The 24,011-nt window shown below is 41.3% G+C and overlaps 1 non-coding gene across 1 annotated transcript; it reads left to right on the forward strand.

The window, feature by feature from the left end:
* The first annotated feature begins 11,711 nt into the window (after positions 1-11,711).
* Positions 11,712-11,820, forward strand: LOC128627570 (U6 spliceosomal RNA). Its single transcript, XR_008391827.1, has one exon. It is a non-coding gene; the product is annotated as a U6 spliceosomal RNA (small nuclear RNA).
* Positions 11,821-24,011: the final 12,191 nt, after the last annotated feature.

The raw sequence follows: 24,011 nt of genomic DNA on the forward strand, positions 1-24,011 counted from the left end.
GTTATCACTTTGGGTGATCTTATTTGTTGTAATAGCTTAACATTTTAACTATATATACAAGGTATGTCCAGAAGATATCCAGCCATGTAATGTGAGAAATAAAGACATTTATTGAAGAAGATATGAGAAACATTGTACATAGGACAATGATGCCTCAGTCCCCTTCAAAGTAGGCACCTTGGGACCTCACACAATTGACCCAATCAGCTGTCCTGTTATATTTTCTTGAATTTCATTGATTGTCTGAAATTCCTTCCCATTCAAGGGTGATTTTAGCCCTGGCTGATGTGGCTCAGTGGATTGAGTGCTGGCCTGCAAACCAAAGGGTTGCTGGTTTGATTCCCATTCAGGGCACATGCCAGGTCCCCAGTAGGGGGTGTGTGAGAGGCAACCACACATTGATGTTTCCCTCTCTCTTCCTTCCCCTCTCTCAAAGAATAAAGTCTTGTTTTAAAAGTGATTTTAGTTTTGGGAAAAGCCAGGAATCACAGGGCACCAGATCTGGGCTGTATGGGTGCTGAGTCACCTGGGTGGTTGGATGTTTGGCAAAAAAATTACACAAGATGTGATGCATGAGCAGGCACGTTGTCATAGTAAAGCTGCCGTTCACCAGTTGCCCATAGCTGCAGCCTTCCGAATCACCCAAATAGTTTCTGTGGAGGAACGTTCAAGCTTAACGCAAAATCTGATGCAGATTTGTTGCTCTAGTCACTCGGTTGTGTTGAATGTGACAGCCACACAGTGCACATGCTCACTCAAGGGCATCTATTGCCCCCACTGACTAGTACAGTGAAGTTGTCATTGTTCGTGCATGCACATTCCAGCCCACTCTCCTTGGCTGCCAGATTCCATTGATGTTGTGCAAACCACTCTTGTTATATTAACAATGACTGGCCCTGACTCGTGTAGCTCAGTGAACTGAGCACTGGACTGCAAAGGAAAGGGTTGCTAGTTCAATTCCCAGTCAGGGCACATGCCTGGGTTGTGCACCAGGTTCCCTGTTGTGGGGCACATGAGAGGTAACCACATATTGATGTTTCTCTCCCTCTCTTTCTCCCTCACTTCCCTCTGTCTAAAAATAAATAAATAAAATCTAAAAAAAAATGACTGGACTTTCTTGACAGACCTCGTACACTTTTATTGAAATGCTGTGGGCAGTCCTTTAAGCTGACTTTCATTCATTCCTTTACTGTATGTATTAGCTGTGTAACACCTTAGTCAAGTTATTTAAACTTTCTGTAAACTATGTTACCTATAACATAAGAGGTAGACTGGCTGATCTCTAAATACCCTTCACCCTCTGAAAGTTCTATTAAATGTGCTCTGGATTTCTTCTAGGTGCAAAGTACTACATTAGCCACAAAGAAGACAAACTTAAATAACATTGTTATGGGTCATGGGAAACACAAAGATACATTGTGGACAAAAAAAAAACACTGTATATTCATGCTTATATTTGTGTGGGGGTTTTTAAGAGAACTGGAAGAATATATTAATATGTTTGTAAATACAGAGACTGTTTCTGGAAACATACACAAAACCCCTATAATATTTGTTGTCTCTGCGTAGGAGAGGGGGTGGAGATAAACTTACATTTTACTGTGTGTGCTTTGATGGTTTAAGAGGTCTTATGAGCAAGCAGCAAGATGGTGGGGGCCTATAAGCCGAAAGAAGAGGTCTCAGAATGAAACCTACCTTGCTAGCACCTTGATCTTGGACTTCCCAGCCTCCAGAACTGTGAGAAATAAATGTGTGTTGTTTCAGCCACCCAATATATGGTATTTTGTTGTGATAGCCCAAGCAGACTAATAGAGCTAGGATCTGATCTCAGGGAGTCTGGTCCCAAGTACACTTTACTGCTATACTGTACTGTCTTTTTGTTAATACAAAGTAGAAAATGGAGTGGTGATTTGGAAATTTTTAGCATTTATAATTCTGTTGTTTTTTTAAGCTTTCTACATACTACATGTATTACTTTCTAAATAACCCCCCCCAGAAAAAGCCAAAAATGTCAAGAATAAAAAAAGTTGTGGATAAACAAAAGGATCTTTATTGTAATAAACTCCAAAAAATGATAACACTTTTCTCCAACTCAAACCACCTAGTCGTGTAACCTAACACATGTTTCCTTAGAGATTATGATGGATTTTCAATCTATTCAACATCCTGCCACTTCTCTAATTTTACTAAACTACACTCTCAGACACCTTCTAAATTCCCCAAATCATCCCTAATCCTATAACTAAGGATACACAGCAGAAGCCATCTTGAGACTGTTAGGAGGGGCAGAGACACAGAACAGGCTGGTTAAAAATTGTGGAGTTACCCACCGAGGAGCCAGGTGTCTCGGCCCCATACCAGGCTCTCCAGCCCAGGGTTCTAGTGCTGGGAATAGAAGTCCCCATAACTTCTGGCTTTGAAAACCAGTGGAGGAGACAGAGGGTTTCTGGAGTCCCAGGCATTCCTCTAAATCCTGATCATGGACTTAGTTGCTCAGAGCTTCATCTCTGGGGCAGCAGCTCAAAAGGCACCAGGGACATATGGGGAGGAACTGAATTGTCTGGTCATCTGCAACAACATGGATGGACATAAGTGAAATAAGACAGAGAAAGACAAATACCATCTGATTTCACTTATATGTGGAATCTAAAAATCAAAATAAATGAACCAATCTTTACCCCCCAGAAATAAACTCATGGATACAGAGAACATTTTAATGATTGCCAGATGGGAGAGGGGTCAGGATAATGGGTGAACAAGAGGAATGGATTAAGAAGTACAAATTGATACTTACAAAATAGTCATGGGGATGTAAAGTGTAGCATAGGGGAATATAGTCAATAATATTGTATTTCTTAAAAAAACATTTTTTAAATTTATTTTTACAGAGAGAAGACGGGAGAGAAAGAGAGGGAGGAAAACAACAATGTGAGAGAGAAACATCAATCAGTTCCCTTTCTGCCTTTCCTATGCGACCAGGACCAAACCCACAACCCACACATGTGCCCTGACTGGGAATTTAACCAGCGACCTTTTGCTTTGCAGAACAACACACAATCAATTGAGCTACCCAGCCAGAGCTAGTCAATAATATTGTAATAACTATGCATGGTGTCAGTAGGTTATATAAAAAATGTGTAAACTCTACGTTGTACACATGAAATAATATTGCATATCAACTGTAACTGAAAAATTAAAAAATGATTTAGAAAATAAAGCCAATGGGTAAATATGAGTTCCTGAAATTAATTTTTTAAAAGTAGTGAAGAGGGATTTTTTTAATATATTTTATTGATTATGCCATTACAGTTGTCCCATTTCCCCTCCTTCTTTCCCCTCCACGCTGCAAACTCCCTCCCACCCACATTCCCCCCTTTAGTTCATGTCTATGGGTCATAAGTTCTTTAGCTTCTACATTTCCCATACTATTCTTGCCCTCCCCCTGTCTATTTTCTCTCCACTGTCTCTGCTACTTATTCTCTGTACCTTTCCCCCCTCTCTCTTCCTTCCACTCCCCTCTTGCTAACCCTCCATGTAATCTCCATTTCTGTGGTTCTGTTCCTGTTCTACTTGTTTGCTTAGTTTGCTTTTCTTTTAGGTGTGGTTGTTAATAACTGTGAGTTTGCTCTTTTTACTGTCCATATTTTTTATCTTCTTTTTCTTAGATAAGTCCCTTTAACATTTCATATAATAAGGGCTTGGTGATGATGAACTCCTTGAACTTGACCTTCTCTGGGAAGCACTTTATCTGCCCTTCCATTCTAAATGAAAGCTTTGCTGGATAGAGCAATCTTGGATGTATGTCCTTGCATTTCATGACTTGGAATGCTTCTTTCCAGCCCCTTCTTGCCTGTAAGGTCTCTTTTGAGAAATCCGCTGGCAGTCTGATAGGAACTTCTTTGTAGGTGACTGTTCCCTTATCTCTTGCTGCTTCTAGGAGTCTCTCCTTCATTTTAATCTTGGCTAATGTAATGATGATGTGCCTTGGTGTGTTCCTTCCTGGATCCACCTTCTTTGGGACTCTCTGAGCTTCCTGGATTTCCTGGAAGTCTATTTCCTTTGCCAGATTGGGGAAGTTCTCCTTTATTATTTGTTCAAATAAGTTTTCCACTTGTTCTTCCTCTTCCCCTTCTGGTAGCATTATAATTCAGATGTTGGAATGTTTAAAGATGTTCTGGAGGTTCCTAAGCCTCTCATTTTTTTTGGAATTCTTATTTCTTCATTTTTTTCTGTTTGGTTGTTTCTTTCATCCTTCTGGTCCACTCCATTGATTTGAGTCCCAGTTTTCTTCCATCCCTATTGGTTCCCTGTGCATTTCTCTTCATTTCACTTAGTGTAGCCTTCATTTTTTCATCTAATTTGTGACCAAAATCAACCAGTTCTGTGAGCATCCTGATCACCAGTGCTTTGAACTGTGCATCTGATAGGTTGGCTATCTCTTGGTCACTTAAAAGTATTGGCTCTGGGGCTTTGATCTGTTCTATTTGAGCCATTTTTGAGAGGATCTGGTTGTGCCTGTTATGTAATGAGGAGCGGAGCCTTAGGTGTTCACCAGGGCAGGGCAACCCAGTTGCTGGGCTGTGATGTTTTATGTGGGGCTGGGGTCAGAGAGGGAACAATGGGGCTTGCTCTGTTCTCTCTTGGATTTTAGTCCCTTCTGCCACTTCCCACAAGCAAATTGGGCCCTTCTAGTGCTGAATCCTGGGTGTGTGGGCTTGTGTACGTTGTAGGACACTGTGGGTCTCTCCAATCAACTCTCCTGTGAGGCTCGGAGTCTCTTCCGGCACCTCTTGGTGCTTTAAGGCTTTATTTCCTGGTGCTGGGGCCTTGGGTTGTATGGTCTCTCACTGCTTATTTCCACCTGGTTTATCTGCACATGAATGTGTGACCAAGTCAGCCAGCCACTTTGTGTGGCTCACTGAGTCTGCCAGCTGCCTGCATGCCCGGGTTCACTAGCAACCGCTTTTTCCTGCCACAACCCCTCTCCACCCCTCTTACTGCTCTGGATAAATGGCTGTTGGACTTTTGTGCAGTTCAATTTTCTGTCAATTCTGGGTGCTTTTTTGTTTCTAAATTTTTGTTGTCCCTAATTTTGGTTGTGCAAGGAGGCACAGTGTGTCTACCTACATCTTCATCTTGGCCAGAAGTTCAGGATTTCTTAAATAGATACACAATACATAAATAATAATGGAATGATGGATAAATTGAACTTCATTAAGATTAAAAACTGTCCATTTAGCCCTGGCTGGTGTAGCTCAGTAGATTGAGCACGGGCCTGTGAAGCAAAGAGTCACCAGTTCAATTCCCAGTTGGGGCACATGCCTGGGTTGCAGGCCAGGTCCCCAGTAGGGGACACATGAGAGGCAACCACACACTGATGTTTCTCTACCACTCTTTTTCCTTCTGTTCCCCTCTCTCTAAAAATAAATAAATAGATAAATAAATATTTTTTAAAACTTTTTATTTAAAGATACCATTAAGAGTAAAAGGCATTTAGAGTAAAAGACAAGCCATGGATTGGAGAAAATATTTATAATGCACATATCTAACAAAGGACTTGTAACCAGTTATATGTATGTATGTATATATATATGATATCTATCTAATATATATCTATATACAGGTACCTAACATTGATAGATATCTAGATTTAGATAGATATAAAACATAGACAAGCCACTTGAAAAATGGATGAAAGACTTAAGTTGGCATTTCACAAAAGATGACATCGAAATGGTTAATAAACAAATGAAAAGGTTGTCAACATCACCAGTCATTAGGGCAGTACTAATTAAAACTACAGTGAGATACTGGAAATTCTAGCCAGAACAATTAGAAAAGAAAAAGAAATAAAAGCCATCCAAATTGTAAAGGAAGAAGTAACATTATTCATAAATAACATAATCCTATATTCTATTTGTATATAGAAAGCCTCAAAGAATCAACAAGAAAGCTCTTAGAATGAATAAATGAATTCAGCTAAGTCATAGAGTACAAGAGCAACACTCAAAAGTCAGTTTTGTCTCCATACATCAGCAATGAACAATTCAAAAAGGAAATTAAGAAGTGAATTTCATTCATAATATTATCTAAAAGAATAAAATACGTAGTAATAAATTTAAACAAGGAGGTGAAAGACTTTGTCCGACAATGGGACAAAGGTATAATGGCCAACACAAGAAGGCATTTTCAGACTGAAAAACAGTACAGGCAAATCCACAGAATATAACAGAATTTAATATAGGGTAATTTATTTACAGGGATGTAGGGCCAGAAATGGCAGATGACCCAGCAATTCTATGCAGACTACTCTCCACTAACAGACTCTGTTACGGCATATTTTAAGTACTGTAACTCAGGTAATAATGACTAACAAGACAAAGGAACAAGGAGCACAATACATGCCAAGGCCAAGGACCATATCTCCTGGTCGTCGTGTGATAGATGATTGTTCACTATCACCAGTTTGATATTTATCTCAGTTGTCAGGCCATTCTTGAGTTACTAACAAAATCTTATGGCTATATTTTAAGGATCAAAAATAATCATCAATAGAAGGCTTTGCAATGCTTGCTAAGGACAGTTAAGTTTGGTCAAAGTACACAGCATGGAAATTTAAAGATGAAAGAAAATCCAGGACACAAAGATGGAGTAGTTTTTTTTCATATCTACATAAATATAGACTTGTACACTAAAAACTGCAAACATTACTGAAAAAAATTGAAGACCTAAACAGCGGGCAGGGGAGAGTAATGGAAGAAAAATGAGGACAACTGTAATTGAACAATAATAAAAAAATTAAAAAGGACAAAAAAAGAAAGAACTAAACAAATGAAAAAATTGTTTATGGTTAGGAAGACAATATTGTTAAGATGTCACTACCACCCAAAGTAATCTACAGATTTAATGTACCTCATATCAAAATTCTAACAGCTTTTTTTGAGAAATAAAAAAAGATCCACAAATTCACATGGCATTGGAAGGGGCCGTGAATAGTCAATCTTGAAAAGGAACAAAGTCCAATGACTCACACTTCCCAATTTCAAAACGTACTACAATAATAAAAACATTGTTTTACTAGCATAAAGGTAGACATATAGGTCAATGGAATAGAGTTGAGGGTCCAGAAATAAGATAATGAATCTATGGCAATCAGTTTTTGAAAAAGGTACCAAGTTCACTCAATAGTGGAAAGAATAGTCCCTTTAAATGGTGCTGGGGCAACTGGATTTCCACATGCAAAAGTGAAATTAGACCCCCTACCTCAAAATGGATCAACAACCTAAACATCAGAGATAAAATCACAAAACTCTTAGAAGAAAATATAGGGGTAAACCTTCATGACTTTGGGTTTGGCAGTGAATTCTTAGCTATGACAACAAAAACATGAACAAGAGAAAAAATAGATAAACTGGACTTTATTAAAATTAAAAGCTTTTGTACATCAAGAAGATTAAAAGACATCCCACAGAATGGGAGAAGATGTTTGCAAGTCCTATGCGGGTTTAATATATGGAATACATAAGAACTATTAAAACTTAAAAACACCTGTCTCGTGTGGCACAGTGGGTTGAGTGCTGGCCTGAGAACCAAGGGGTCGCTTGTTCAATTCCCACTCGGGGCACGTGCCTGGGTTGCAGGCCAGGTTTCCAGTATGGGGCACTTGGGAGGCAGCTACACATCGATCTTTCTCTCCCCCTCTTTCTCCCTCCCTTCCCCTCTTTAAAAATAAATAAACAAAATCTTAAGAAAAAAACCCTCAAAAACAAGTCCCCACAAGTTCTGGCTTCTGGCCGCAAAAAACCAGCGGGTCCCCAAGCAGTTCCTCTTAAAAAACCCACACATGGCCTGGATGGTGTGGCTCAGTGGATCGGACACAGCTCTGTGAGGGGAGGAGTTGCCTGTTAGATTCCCAGTCTAGAACACATGCCTGGGTTGCGGGGCGTGTCCCCAGTAGGGGGCGAGCAAGACTCAACCACACATTGATGTTTCTCTCCCTCTCTCCTTCCCTTCCCCTCTCTCTAAAAATAAATAAATAAAATCTTTTTAAAAAAAGAACCCACACATGGACTCACCTACTTGGAATCACTCCCTCTGAGCTTGTACCAAGGTAGCTGCTTGAAAGACACCAGTGTCTTGCAGGGAGAAACTGAAGTGTCTGGCATCAAGGTAAGCAGAAGCCATAATTCCTTTTCTTTCTTCTTTAAAAAATATTTTACTTTTATTTTTAGAGAGAGGGGAAAACAGGGAGAAAGGGAAGGAGAGAAACATCAACATGTGGTTGCCTCTCACATGCCCCACACTGGGGACCCAGCTGAAACCCAGGCATGCGCCCAGACTGGGGATCCAATCAGCGACCCTTTGGTTTGCAGGCTGATGCTCAGTCCATTGAGCCACACCAGCCAGGGCCCGTTGTCCCTTTTCTAAACCCTCCCCCGACAGCTGGCAAGTTGGTGCCTTATCTGAGACACCATCAACCTGGCAAACACTGTTTGACCTGCCTTGGAGATCCCTAGAGACTCCATTTCACCCAATTTAGGGGCCCACCCAAGCTGATTTTCCATAGGAATGGCTGGTCTTGGCTCATGCTTCACAACTTTCTAAATCTCATCAAACAAGCAACATCTGGCCTGCTGAGCAACCAGCTTAGATTCACAGCTTGCCTTCAAGTGGGAATCTCAAAGCCTAGCACAAGTAGCAGCCATCTCAGATTGCTTTATAGTTCAGGTAGGATGGCCTCAGGCAAAACACAGGTGAGGGCTGACCTTGGTTTGCATCACTCAGGAAACCCCAGGGCCAGAACACCCAGTGGATAGCTACAGACCACATTGGAGCACCACCACACTGCCCCTGCATAGCTGGTCTTCCACAGAGGGCAAAGGTTGTTGGTAAGTGGTCATAGCCAATCCTTGCAGCTGACTGGCCTGGGTAAATGCATCCCATTGATCTGCCAACAGCAACCAAGGCTCCACTACAAGTGGAGAGTATACTCAGCCCACACAAATGGTGTACCTCGAGTACCCAGCTTGGGTGAAAGGGTAGGCTTGGACCCTCCAGGATACCTACTACATTAGGACACACTGCCAAGACACGGAGTCAAAGCAGCTCTACCTAATACATAGAAACAAATACAGGGAAGCTGCCAAAATGAGGAGACAAAGAAACATGGCCCTAAAGAAAACAGATCAAAACTCCAGAAAAAAAGCTAAACAAAATGGAGATAAGCAATCTTTTAGATGCAGAGTTCAAAACACTGGTTATAAGGATGCTCGATGCTCAAGGAACTTAGTGAGGACCTCAGCAACATAAAAAGGATTCAGTCAGAAATGAAGGATACATTAATTAAAATAAGTAACAATATGCAGGGAAATAACAATAGAGTGGATGAAACAGAATGAAGTCAATGATTTGGAACATAAGGAAGCAAAAAAAAAAAAACCCAAACAACAACAAAAAACTCCAAACAATCAAAATAATAAGAATAAAAAAGGATCCAAAAAATGAGGATAGTGTAAGCTGCCTTTGGGACAACATCAAGGGGTCCAACATGTGCATCATAGGGGTGCCAGGAAGAGAAGAGAAAGAGCAAGAAATTGGATCATTGTTTGAAAAAATAATGAAAAAAATCTCTAATTTGGTGAAGGAAATAGATATGCAAGTCTGGGAAGCACAGAGAGTCCCAAACAAGATGGATGCAAAGAGGCCCACTCCAAGGCAAATCATAATTAAAATGCCAAAGGTTAAAGATAAAGAGAGAATCTTAAAAGCAGCAAGAGATAAGCAGTTAGTTACCTACAGGGGAGTTCCCATATGACCATCAGCTGACTTCTCAAAAGAAACTGCAGGCTAGAAGGGATTGGCAAGAAATATTCAAAATCACAAAAAGCAAGGACCTACAGCCAAGATTGCTCTACCCAGCAAAGCTATGATTTAGAATGGAAGGGCAAATAAAGAGCTTCCCAGACAAGAAAAAAATAAAGGAGTTCGTCATCCCCAAACCATTGATACATGAAATGTTAAAGGAACTTATTTAAGAAAAAGATCAAATATATGAGCAACAAAATAGCAAAAAATCAACTCTACCAACAATTGAATCTAAAAAATAAATTAAGCATACCCTGGCTGGTATGGCTCAGTGGATCAAGAAAAGTGACAACTAAATACAATGCATGAGTCCAGTTCAGTCCTGGACTCAATCTTGGACTGAAAAGGAAAAGTTTCCTATATTGTACATTATTGGGACAATTGGAAACTGAAATTATTTTCATCTATACTATAGATTAGATAGCAGTAAATTTCCTGATTTTGAAAAGTTAACACGGGTTATTTAAGATTATGTCCTTATTCTTTAGAAGTTTATATATACTATAATTTACACATGTATATATATTTATACATATGCATAAAACCCTGACCCATAACCCTAATCCTTGGTATGATATATTATGTATTATGTTTTATATTTACTAAAGAGAGACAGAAAATGTTAATTATTAAATATGGTTAAAGAGTATACAGAAGTTCTTTGTACTCTTCTTGCAACATTTCTGTAAGTTTGAAATTACATCAAAATTAAAACTATTGGCCCCGGCTGGGTAGCTCACTTGGTTGGAGCATTGTCCCTATGCACCAAGGTTGTGAATTTGACTTCCAGTCAGGGCACATACAAGAATCAACTGATGGATGCATGGGTAAGTGAAATAGTGGGCCAATGCCTCTGTCTCACCTCTCTCTCTCTCTAAAATCAATAATTATTTCTGGCTGGTGTGGCCCAATTGGTCGGAGTGTCCTCCCATAAGGGCTGAAATGTTGCGGGTTCAGTTCCTGGTCAGAGCACATGTCTACAACGCATGTTCGATCCCCCATCAGGATGCATACAGAATGCAACCTATGGATGTTTCTCTCTCACATTGGTGTTTCTCTCTTTCTCAATCTCTCTCTTTCTAAGAAAGGAAGGAAGGAAGGAAGGAAGGAAGGAAGGAAGGAAGGAAGGAAGGAAGGAAGGAAGGAAGGAAGGAAATTTATATATATATTTAAAAAGAATGGCCCTGGCTGGTGTAGCTCAGTGGATTGAGCACGGGCCTGTGACCCAGACAATTGTGGTTTGATTCCCAGTCAGGACACATGCCTGGATTGCAGGCCAGTTCACAGCAGGGGACACACGAGAGGCAACCATACATTGATATTTCTCTCTCTCTCTCCTTCCCTTCCCCTCTAAAGATAAATAAATAAAATCTTTTAGAAAAATAAAAAATAATAAAAAGAATGGTCATAGTAGCATTATTTCTCACAGTCAAAAACTAGAAATAATTGTGAACCTCAAATGCTCTTAAAAAGAGAGTCTCACTCTGGCCAGGTAGCTCAACTGGTTAGAGCATCATCCTGATATGCCAAGGTTGTGGCTTCAATCTCCAGTCAGAGCACATAAAAGAAGCAACCAGTGAATGCATAAGTAAGTGGAACAACAAATCAATGTTTCTCTCTTTCTCTCTCTCTCTCAAATCAATAATTTTTTTTAGTTTAAAAAAATCATACTAGACACTATCCAAAGGTCCATCAACAGTACAAAGGGTAAATAATTATAGATATATTTATACAATGGAACGGTATACAAGTAAAAAAGAACAAACTCTGTTACTTTCATAACATTGGATTCATCTTTCAGACAATGTTAACTGAAAGAATCTAGACACAGCACTAAAAAGAAATTAGTGTGCTTGCTTCTACACCCTATGCACTAAAATTCAAAGGATACAGAGGAGATTAGCATAGCCCCTTCGCAGGGATAATTTGTGAATTCATGAGGCATTCCATGTTTTTAAAAAAGAAAGAAAGAAATGAGCTATTAAGCCATGAAGAGACATGGAAGAAAATTAAGTGCATGTTACAAAGTGAAAGAAATCAATCCAAAAAGTCTTCAGACTGTATGAATGCAACTTTTTGACATTCTGGAAAAGGTAAAACTGTGGAGACAATAAAAAAATTATTGGGGACGTCCGCCAAGATGGAGGCATAGGTGGAGACGACTTGCTTTCTCACACAACCAAGTTTAGAGACAACTAAATATTAGCAGCAGAAAACACAGCCAGAACACAGAAAATTGAACTTTTCGGAAGTCTGTTAACAACAAATTCTTTTTTTTCTTTTTTTTAATTTTTTTTATTGATTATGCTGTTACAGTTGTTCTATTCCCCCCTTCATTTCCCTCCACCCTACCCCCCGTCCCCACCATTACCCCCCCTTTAGTTTATGACCATGTGTTTGAAGTTCTTTAGATTCTATATTTCCCATGCTATTCTTGCCCCCCATCTATTTTCTATCTACTGTCTATGCTACTTATTTTCTGTACCTTCTCCCCCCTTCTCCTCCTCCCACTCCCCTGTTGCTAACCCTCCTTGAGATCCTCATTTCTATGTTTCCACGCCTGATCTAGCTGTCCTTTTAGTTTGCTTTTGTTTTAGGTGTGGTTGTTAATAACTGAGTTTGTTGTCCTTTCACTGTTCATGTTTTTTAACTTCTTTTTCTTAGATAAGTCCCTTTAACATTTCATATAATAAGGGCTTGGTGATGATGAACTCCTTGAATTTGATCTTATCTGAGAAGCACTTTATCTGCCCTTCCATTCTAAATGAAAGTTTTGCTGGATAGAGCAATCTTGGTTGTATGTCTTTGGATTTCATGACTTGGAATACTTCTTTCCAGCCCCTTCTTGCCTGTAAGGTCTCTTTTGAGAAATCCACTGACAGTCTGATGGGGACTCCTTTGTAGGTGACTGTCCCCTTAGCTCTTGCTGCTTCTAGGATTCTCTCCTTCATTTTAATCTCGGCTAATGTAATTATGATGTGCCTTGGTGTGTTTCTTCTTGGGTCCAACTTCTTTGGGACTCTCTGAGCTTCCTGGATTTCCTGGAAGTCTATTTCCTTTGCCAGATTGGGGAAATTCTCCTTTATTATTTGTTCAAATAAGTTTTCCACTGGTGGCTGTGCCTTTCCCCCTTCTGGTACCCCTATAATTCAGATGTTGGAGCATTTAAAGATGTCCTGGAAATTCCTAAGACTCTCCTCATTTTTTTGAATTCTTGCTTCTTGACTCTTTTCTGTTTGGCCATTATTTGCTTTCTTCTGGTCCACTCCATTGATCTGAGTCCCAGTTTCCTTTTCATTGCTATTGGTTTCCTGTGCAATTCCATTCATTTCAATTAGTTTCACCTTCATATATTTGTCTAATTTGTGGCTATAATCAACCAGTTCTGTGAGCATCCTGATCACTAGTGTTTTAAACTGTGCGTCTGAGAGTTTTGCTATTTCTTCATCGCTTAGATTTATAGGCTCTGGGGCTTTGAGATCTTCTTGTGCCATTTTTGGTCTGTTCGCGCCCTTTAAGTGTGAGAAGTGGCGCCTTGGACTCCCAGGTTGCTGGGTTGTGACACTGTATGTGGAGGTGGGGTCAGAGCCAGGAAATGGTGGCGCCCTCCCTGCTGTTTGCCGCGGGGACCCACTGGGTCCCGGTCCAATCGCCCACTCCCTTGCTTGTCTATCCACGCACAAATGCGTGACCACAGTCAACCCGCAGCCCTGCTCCCTCGCTGTTTCCCCGCGATTGCTCGCTTGGTCGCTCGCTCGGTCGCTCACTAGGTCCAACCCTGCGCCTGGATTCCACGCGCCTGAGCCAGTCTGACCAAGTTTTCCTGTGCAACCCCGCTCCACCAGCTGCTGGTTTCGCCCCTTACCGGTCAGGCTGAAGAATTTGTTGTTAACAGACTTCCGAAAAGTTCAATTTTCTGTGTTCTGGCTGTGTTTTCTGTTGCTAATATTTAATTGTCTCTAAACTTGGTTGTGTGAGAAGGCACGACTTATCCACCTATGCCTCCATCTTGGCGGAAGTCCCAAAAACAAATTCTTCAGCCTGACCGGTAAGGGGCGAAACCAGCAGCTGGTGGAGCGGGGTTGCACAGGAAAACTCGGTCGGACAGACTCAGGCACGCGGAATCCAGGCGCAGGGTTGGACCTAGTGGGCGACCGAGCGAGTGACCAAGCGAGCAACCGCGGGGAAACAGCGAGGGAGCAGGGCTGCGGGTTGACTGTGGTCACGCATTGGTGCACGGATAGACAGGCGAGGGAGTGGGCGATTGGACCCGGACCCACTGGGTCCCCGTGGCTAGTGGCAGGGAGGGCGCCGCCATTTCCCTGCTCTGACCCCCACCTCCACATACAGCGTCATAACCCAGCGACTCTGAGTGGCCCGGCCCAGGTGAACCACCTAACCCTCTGCTCCTCACCCAGCAGCACAAAACAGCAGAGGGGGCCGCCATTTCCCCACTCTGACCACGCCCCCACATACAGTGTCACAACCCAGCAACCTGGGAGTCCAAGGCTCCGCTCCTCACACTTAAAGGGCGTGAACAGACCAAAAATGGCTCAAGAAGATCTCAAAGCCCCAGAACCTATAAATCTAAGCAATGAAGAAATAGCAAACCTCTCAGACGCACAGTTTAAAACACTGGTGATCAGGATGCTCACAGATCTGGTTGATTATAGCCACAAATTAGACAAATATATGAAGGTGAAACTAATTGAAATGAATGGAATTGCACAGGAAACCAATAGCAATGAAAAGGAAACTGGGACTCAAATCAATGGAGTGGACCAGGAGAAAGCAAATAATGGCCAAACAGAAAAGAGTCAAGAAGCAAGAATTCAAAAAATGAGGAGAGTCTTAGGAACCTCCAGGACATCTTTAAATGCTCCAACATCTGAATTATAGGGGTACCAGAAGGGGGAAAGGCACAGCCACCAGTGGAAAACTTATTTGAATGAATAATAAAGGAGAATTTCCCCAATCTGGCAAAGGAAATAGACTTCCAGGAAATCCAGGAAGCTCAGAGAGTCCCAAAGAAGTTGGACCCAAGAAGAAACACACCAAGGCACATCATAATTACATTAGCCAAGATTGAAATGAAGGAGAGAATCCTAGAAGCAGCAAGAGCTAAGGGGACAGTCACCTACAAAGGAGTTCCCATCAGACTGTCAGTGGATTTCTTAAAAGAGACCTTACAGGCAAGAAGGGGCTGGAAAGAAGTATTCCAAGTCAGGAAATCCAAAGACCTACAACCAAGATTGCTCTATCCAGCAAAACTTTCATTTAGAATGGAAGGGCAGATAAAGTGCTTCTCAGATAAGATCAAATTCAAGGAGTTCATCATCACCAAGCCCTTATTATATGAAATGTTAAAGGGACTTATCTAAGAAAAAGAAGTTAAAAAAAAACATGAACAGTGAAAGGACAGCAAACTCACAGTTATTAACAACCACACCTAAAACAAAAGCAAACTAAAAGGACAGCTAGATCAGGAGTGGAAACATAGAAATGAGGATCTCAAGGAGGGTTAGCAACAGGGGAGTGGGAGGAGGAGAAGGGGGGAGAAGGTACAGAAAATAAGTAGCATAGACAGTAGATAGAAAATAGATGGGGGGCAAGAATAGTATTGGAAATATAGAATCTAAAGAACTTGAGACACATGCTCATAAACTAAAGGGGGGTAATAATGGTGACAGGGGGTAGGGTGGAAGGGAATGAAGGGGGGAATAGAACAACTGTAATGGCATAATCAATAAAAATAAATAAATAAAAAATTATTGGTTGCCATGGATAAAGGGTAGGATGGAGGGATGAATTTGTAGAGATGTGGACAAAAGGGGGCCAAATACTAAACCTGACAGCTCAGGGGAGGCTTGCAGGGGGGCCTTATATACTCGAGACCCAGAGTAGCCACAGAGGATGGTCTGAAATGAAAAGTTTTCTAACTAAAAGCAGGTCATGGCAGGCAGTCATGCCTTAGGCTAGAATCTTCCCTGACTAAAGTCAATCTTTACCTTAATTGAGCCTGTCTATTGTCTTTTTTGCATTGATGATGACATATTTTTGGAATGTCAAATTTCCTTTTTTGGCCCTGGCTGGTGTGGCTTGGTGGACTGATTGCTGGCCTGAGAACCAAAGGGTGGCCGGTTCAATTCCCAGTCAGGGAGCATGCCCTGGTTGCAGGCCAGTTCCCAGCAGGGGATGCACCAGGGGCAACCATACATTGATATTACTCTCCCTCTCTCCTTCCCTTCCCCTCTAAAGATAAGTAAATAAAAATCTAAAGAAAAAATAAATTATAAAAATTTCCTTTTTTGGACCCCCTCATAGCACAGGCACTGCACCAGAGGGAGACCACAAGTTCCCATGTTCTTGCTGTTATCATGTTCATTGTTGACTGTTAACTATCCTGTACCCTCCTATGGAAAAGAAGTACGTGTCTGTCATTTTACTGTTTAGCCAATCCCAGAGGTTCCCCCAACCTTTGCTTTCTCCCACTGTCCTAATCTTTCACCAATGGATTTCAATGTAACCCACTTACATCTTCGTTTTCTCTTTTGATTGTAATGTATAAAATAATGTGCAAAACTGCTATTTTTTGGATCCTTTTTCAATCCGTTGAGGTTTTGCTTCCTGGCAATTGTCATCAGTTTGGCTCAAATAAACTAAAAAATTCTTTCATGTTTGTATATTTCCTACATTGACATTTACTTGGTGTAGTGCATCAGGATTCCCAAAGATCCCCACCCAGATCCACTTTGCAGCCCCAGACTTGTGGTAGGTATGTGTGGGGGCCCATTTTGCTTCACCGGCTCCTCATTTTGGAAAGGAGGAGAATTTGAAAAGGAATTCAAATTCCAGTTGAATTCTGGACCTTTCTGTTTTAAGTTAAGAGACCCTGATTTTTTTTTTTGTCTGTTTCTATTCCGCTTGTTTGTTCATTTTTAATATATTTTTTATTTATTTTTTAAAGGTTTTATTTATTTATTTTTGGAGAGAGGGGAAGGGAGGGCGAAAGAGAGGGACAGAAACTTCAATGTGTGGTTGCCTCATGTAGTCCCCACTGAAGACCTGGCCTGCAACCCAGGCATGTGCTGTGACTGGGAATCGAACCAGCGACCCCTTAGCTCACAGGCCAGTGCTCAACCCACTGAGCCACACTAGCCGCGGTTGTTTTTTATATTATTTAGTTTCAACTGTTGATAGATTTGTATTTATTGCCATTTTATTTTATTTTATTTTATTTTTTTAAATTTGTTTATTTTTAGAGAGAGGGGATAGGAAGGAGAAAGAGTGGGAGAGAAACATCAATGTGTGGTTGCCTCCCATGTGTCCCCCACTGGGGACCTGGCCTGCAACCCAGGCATGTGCCCTGACTGGGAACCGAACTGGCCACCCTTTGCTTCACAGGCCCCTGCTCAATCCACTGAGCTACACGGGCCAGGGCCCTTATTGCCATTTTATTGTTCACAGTTTTCATCTTCTTTTTCTTCTTAAAGAAGGCCCTTTAACATTTCTTATACTAGTGATTTGGTGGTGATGAAAAACTAGTTTTTTTTCTTGTCTGGGGAGCTCTTTATCTGTCCTGGTTTGATTTGAGCTTTTTTTAAAAAGTCCTCCGAGGTGGTTAAGGTTTGAGGGAGAACTCAGGCTAAGATGGGAATGGAGAAAAAGTGGGTGGCTGGTTTTTAATTTTGGCTTTTCAGTTGGCGTTGCTTTCTGACAGGCTGAACAAAAACCTTTTGCTGGATAAGTGAGAGCCTAAAGTTGTTCAGCTCTCAAGACAAGGGGCATTTCTTCCCTCCAGCTTTAATCCCAAATCTTGAATCTTGGGTATTCTTAGATGACTAAGAATCTCTGTGGAGGCATAAAGGAGAGCCCCTCAGGGGATTCCAGCTGAAGTGTAATTAAACTATTGAAACCTCCAGACACACACACACACACACACACACACACACAAAGGTTGATCACCTGATCACCTAGTGCTCCAAGTCTTCATGGCTGCATTAGACAGTGGAGGAGGAAAACCAAGGCACTTAAGAGAGTTGATCCAACTCCAGGGGTAAGAGCCTTGTGGAGCTCAACTCATAAACAGCACACTTTGTCCCACTACACAAAACCCTAAAGACCCCCAAAGAAAACTAAAATTAACATGGAAAGTTGTGCCAAGGCCAGAAACTCCCAGCCCCCAGCCCCCATTAATACTCCTGGAGATACAGAAAGCCTTTACTTGCAAGTGCTTTACAGAAATGGGGAGGTTTAACTAGAAATGATATCAACTTAAAATGACCAATATGCAAGGGATTTTTTGGCACCTAAATTAATTTTTTGCATGCATAATTAGAAAATGCTGGCTCAAAAACCAAACTGAATAAAATGGGAAGTGTGTATATTGACTTGGAAACTACACGCTTCTAGGAGGAGCACAGATAAATACTTTAAAAAAAAGTTTTAGAGACTCTCTCTGAACTACAGAAGGCTTCTGAAGCTAATAAATGCTGACTCCTCATTCCTCCCCTTCTACAGCTCTCTACTGTGTTTGCTCTCTGAGCTTCCTTGTTTGGACTTGCCCTCCCCCTCCTTTTTTCCTCTCCTTTCTATCTTCTCTGCATCTTCTCCACTCCCACTCGCTACTAACCTAGGGGAAAATAAGAACAGAAATTCAGACAAGGATAATCCAGGGATTCTAGCAGCTCCCTTTGGAGAAAAGCTGGTTTCCAGCAGAAGGGAACTAGCAATTACATACACTTCTTGGACTAGAACAGAATTAAACAATCTGCCTAAGAATTTCCCCAGTTTTCTCTGGGATCCTCATGGGTTCACAAAGGGCTTTAATTTAATGGTTAGAACATGTAAACCTGGCCCTGGCTGGTGTGGCTCAGTGGATTGAGCACCAGCCTGCAAACCGAAAGGTTGTTGATTTGATTCCCAGTTGGGGCACAAGCCTGGGTTGCCAGCTAGGTCCCCAGTTGGGGGTGTGTGAGAGGCAACCAATTGATGTTTCTGTCCCTTTCTTTTTCTCTCTCCCTTCTCCTCTCTCTGAAAGTAAATAAATAAAATCTTTTAAAAAAGTATATGTAATCCTGGCTATTCTGACCTATTCCATATTCCAATTAATATAATTCCATATTCCAATTAATATACCTACTGGTTCCTGGGAGCAAAAGCAACAGAATTACTAAACAGTTTTCATAGATAGACTCCTATAGAGGATTCTGTTCTCCTTAAAAAGAATGATAGGAAACTGAAATGGGATTTAGAAAGAGAAAAGAAACAGAGGCAAGCATAGGGCTTCTGTGAGGACTATGAGAAGGCATTTCCCCTTCTCCTTACTAGTAATTTAGGAGAAATTAAACTAAGTTGCCTCCTCCCTTAGGGTAAAGCTTTGGAGCAGATGGTAAGGATATCTAAGCAATCAATGTCAGTTTTTAAAATCAGAATCTGTTCCCTTCCAACTAGTGAATGTCAGAGGGCAATATATATTTTTGCTAATCAAATCTGTCCCAACTCACCTCATAGGGCGAGATTTTCTTGAAACCAATGATGCCCACATACCCTTTTTCCAGAAGGGTGAAATGTAGTTAGAAATAAGTAAATTGGATACTGGGCCAATTAGGAAAATACTGATTATCCTCAAGAGGAAAATACTCTTGAGACTAAATGTTTGTTGCAGGATGTTCCAGTGCAACAGGCCCTTTTCAGTCACTGATAGACTTTATTCCTAAACTGGAATTGGGCCCATCATACAAGATTACTTAAACGGGGATTTGTAATTTCATGTACCTGTACATGTAATTCTCCTATCTGTCCAGTAAAGAAACTCAATGGAAAAGAATGGAGATTTGTGCAGAATCTCATGGCTATAAATAGAATAGTTATTCCCAAACATCCCGTGGTTCCAAATCTACATAACCTATTATCAGCTATTCCTGTGGGCTGCTATTATTATTCAGTAATAGATTCATGTGGTGCCTTTTTCAGCATTCCAGCAAAAAGGGACAGAAATACCTATTTGTTTTCACCTGGGAATATTACAAATTTACTTGAACAGTAAGTAATGCCCCAGGGATATATGGAGTGTCCCACCTACTTTCTTAGATAGCAAAACTGATTTAAATGTTAAATTTCTTAGAGATTCCACTCTAATCCAATATGTGGATGATTTTGTTTCTGCTGTAGGAAATCACTAAACTCCCAAAAGGACACAGTGTACCTGTTACAACAACTAGTTGTAAAGGGACATGGGACATAAAGGGACAAGCTCTGGTTCTGTTTACCCTAGGTAAAATACTTTGGTTATCTAATATCTAAAGATGGGCTACTAATTAACCTTGAAAGACTGACAGGAATCTTATCTTTCTTCCAAAACAAGAAAGCAGCTTAGAGGATTCCTGGGTTTGACTGGATATTGTCCCAATTAGATTCTGGATTTTTGTTAATTGACCTGATCCAATTCAGTGACACCCATAAGGGAAACAAACTGTACAGTCTCTAAAGAATTATTTAAAACTCCCATTCTAGGAAACCTTACTTAAAACTTATAATTTTTTGGCCCTGGCTGGTGTAGCTCAGTGGATTGAGCTCAGGCCTGCGAACCAGACAATCGCGGTACGATTCCCAGTCAGGGCACATGCCTGGGTTGCAGGCCGGTTCCCTGCAGGCCAGTTCCCAGCAGGGGATGCGCAAAGGGCAACCATACATTGATGTTTCTCTCCCTTTCTCCTTCCCTTCCCCTCTAAAGATAAATAAATAAATTTTTAAAAAAGTTTTTAAAAAATTTAAAAAAAACTTACAATTTTTTATACGTGAAAATATAGGAAATACTTTTAGAAGTTTCAACTCAAACTAGTGATCATCACAGACTTACAGGCTGGACTCCATGGCCGAAGGGCTCCCTCTCTGCATGACTGCCATCTCTGCTATACACGTTTTTTTTTTTTTAATTTTTTTATTGATTATGCTGTTACAGTTGTTCTATTCCCCCCTTCATTCCCCTCCACCCTACCCCCCGTCCCCACCATTACTCCCCCCTTTAGTTTATGTCCATGTGTCTCAAGTTCTTTAGATTCTATATTGCCCATGCTATACTTGCCCCCCCATCTATTTTCTATCTACTGTCTATGCTACTTATTTTCTGTACCTTCTCCTCCTCCCACTCCCCTGTTGCTAACCCTCCTTGAGATCCTCATTTCTATGTTTCCACTCCTGATCTAGCTGTCCTTTTAGTTTGCTTTTATTTTAGGTGTGGTTGTTAATAACTGTGAGTTTGTTGTCCTTTCACTGTTCATGTTTCTTTAACTTTTTTTTCTTCGATAAGTCCCTTTAACATTTCATATAATAAGGGCGTGGTGATGATGAACTCCTTGAATTTGATCTTATCTGAGAAGCACTTTATCTGTCCTTCCATTCTAAATGAAAGTTTTGCAGGATAGAGCAATCTTGGTTGTAGGTCTTTAGATTTCCTGACTTGGAATACCTCTTTCCAGCCCCTTCTTGCCTGTAAGGTCTCTTTTGAGAAATCCACTGACAGTCTGATGGGAACTCCTTTGTAGGTGACTGTCCCCTTAGCTCTTGCTGCTTCTAGGATTCTCTCCTTCATTTCAATCTCGGCTAATGTAATTATGATGTGCCTTGGTGTGTTTCTTCTTGGGTCCAACTTCTTTGGGACTCTCTGAGCTTCCTGGATTTCCTGGAAGTCTATTTCCTTTGCCAGATTGGGGAAATTCTCCTTTATTATTTGTTCAAATAAGTTTTTCACTGGTGGCTGTGCCTTTCCCCCTTCTGGTACCCCTATAATTTGGATGTTGGAGCATTTAAAGATGTCCTGGAGGTTCCTAAGACTCTCCTCATTTTTTTGAATTCTTGCTTCTTGACTCTTTTCTGTTTGGCCATTATTTGCTTTCTTCTGGTCCACTCCATTGATTTGAGTCCCAGTTTCCTTTTCATTGCTATTGGTTTCCTGTGCAATTCCATTCATTTCAATTAGTTTTGCCTTCACATGTTCCTCTAATTTGTGGCTATAAACAACCAGATCTGTGAGCATCCTGATCACCAGTGTTTTAAACTGTGCGTCTGAGAGTTTTGCTATTTCTTCATCGCTTAGATTTATAGGCTCTGGGGCTTTGAGATCTTCTTGAGCCATTTTTGGTCTGTTCACGCCCTTTAAGTATGAGGAGCGGAGCCTTGGACTCCCAGGTTGCTGGGTTGTGACACTGTATGTGGGGGCGTGGTCAGAGTGGGGAAATGGCGGCCCCCTCTGCTGTTTTGTGCTGCTGGGTGAGGAGCAGAGGGTTAGGTGGTTCACCTGGGCCGGGCCACTCAGAGTCGCTGGGTTATGACGCTGTATGTGGAGGTGGGGTCAGAGCAGGGAAATGGCGGCGCCCTCCCCGCCACTAGCCTCGGGGACCCAGTGGGTCCGGGTACAATTGCCCACTCCCTCACTTGTCTATCCGTGCACCAATGCGTGACCACAGTCAACCCGCAGCCCTGCTCCCTCGCTGTTTCCCCGCGGTTGCTCGCTTGGTCACTTGCTCGGTTGCTCACTAGGTCCAACCCTGCGCCTGGATTCCGCGCCCCTGAGCCAGTCTGACCGAGTTTTCCTGTGCAACCCCGCTCCACCAGCTGCTGGTTTCGCCCCTTACCGGTCAGGCTGAAGAATTTGTTGTTAACAGACTTCCGAAAAGTTCAATTTTCTGTGTTCTGGTTGTGTTTTCTGTCGCTAATATTTAGTTGTCTCTAAACTTGGCTGTGTGAGAAGGCACGACTTATCCACCTATGCCTCCACCTTGGCGGAAGTTTCTGCTATACACATGTTGTGTAAGCAAACAGAAAAGATAGTTATGGGTCCCCCCTTGTTTATGTTCCTCATTCTGTTCAATCTTCACTGAATTCTCATCACATTCAACACTGGTCAGTCAACTGGCTCCTGCCTTCTGTACCTAATTTGACTAAAACTTGATATAAGTATTTTTTAAATATATTTTATTGATTATGCTATTTCAGTTGTCCCATCCCCCCCTCCCACTTTATTCTCCTCCTCCCTGTACCCACACAAATCTCTCCTCCCCATTAGTTCATGTCCATGGGTTGTACATACACATTCTTTGGCTTCTCCATTTCCTAAACTATTCTTAATCTCCCCCTGTCTATTTTGTACCTACCAGTCATGCTCCTTATTCCCTGTACCTTTTCCCCCATTCTTCCCCATCCCTCTCCCCATTGATAACCATCCATGTGATCTCCATTTCTGTTATTCTGTTCCTGTTCTATTGTTTGCTTAGTTTTTGTTTTTCTTTTAGTTCAATTGTTGACAGTTGTGAGTTTATTATCATTTTACTGTTCATATTTTTTACCTTCTTTTTCTTAGATAAGTAAGACCCTTTAACATTTCATATAATAAGGGTTTAGTGATGATGAACTCCTTGAACTTGACCTTATTTGCCCTCCCATTCTAAATGATAGATTTGCTGGATAATCTTGGATGTAAGTCCTTGACTTTGCCAGTGACTTTGACCACTTCTGTCCAGCCCCTTCTTGCCTGCAAGGTTTTTGTTTTTTTTTTAAAGAAATCAGCTGATGGTCTTATGGAAACTCCTTTGTAGGCAACTGTCTCCTTTTCTCTTCCTGCTTTTAAGATTCTCTTTTTATCTTTAATCTTGGATAATGTAATTATGATGTGCCTTGGTGTCTGTTCCTTAGCTCCAACTTCTTTGGGGCTCTCTGAGCTTCTTGGACTTCCTAGAAGTCTATTTTCTTTGCCAGATTGAGGACATTCTCTATAATTTTTTCAAACAAGTTGTCGATTTGTTGCCATTCCACTTCTCTGTCTGGCACCCCTATGGTTTGGATGTTAGAACACGTAAAGTTGTCCCAGAGGTTCCTAAGCTTCTCCTCATTTTTTAAAAGACTTCATTTATATTTTTAGAGGGGGGAAGGGAGGGAGAAAAGGAGAGATATATCAATGTGTGGTTACCTCCTGCACAGCCTCCACCGGGATCCTGTCCCAAAACCAAGGAATGTGCCCTGAATGGGAATTGAGCCAGCAACCCTTTGATTTGCAGGCCAGCACTCAATCCACTGAACCACACCAGCCAGGACCCTCTCCTCATTTTTTTGAATTCTTGTTTCTTCATTCTGTTCTGGTTGAATGGTTA

This window comes from Artibeus jamaicensis, unplaced genomic scaffold (genome assembly GCF_021234435.1).
Source record: "Artibeus jamaicensis isolate MK-2021 breed Jamaican fruit bat unplaced genomic scaffold, CSHL_Jam_final contig_447, whole genome shotgun sequence".
NCBI lineage: Eukaryota > Metazoa > Chordata > Mammalia > Chiroptera > Phyllostomidae > Artibeus > Artibeus jamaicensis.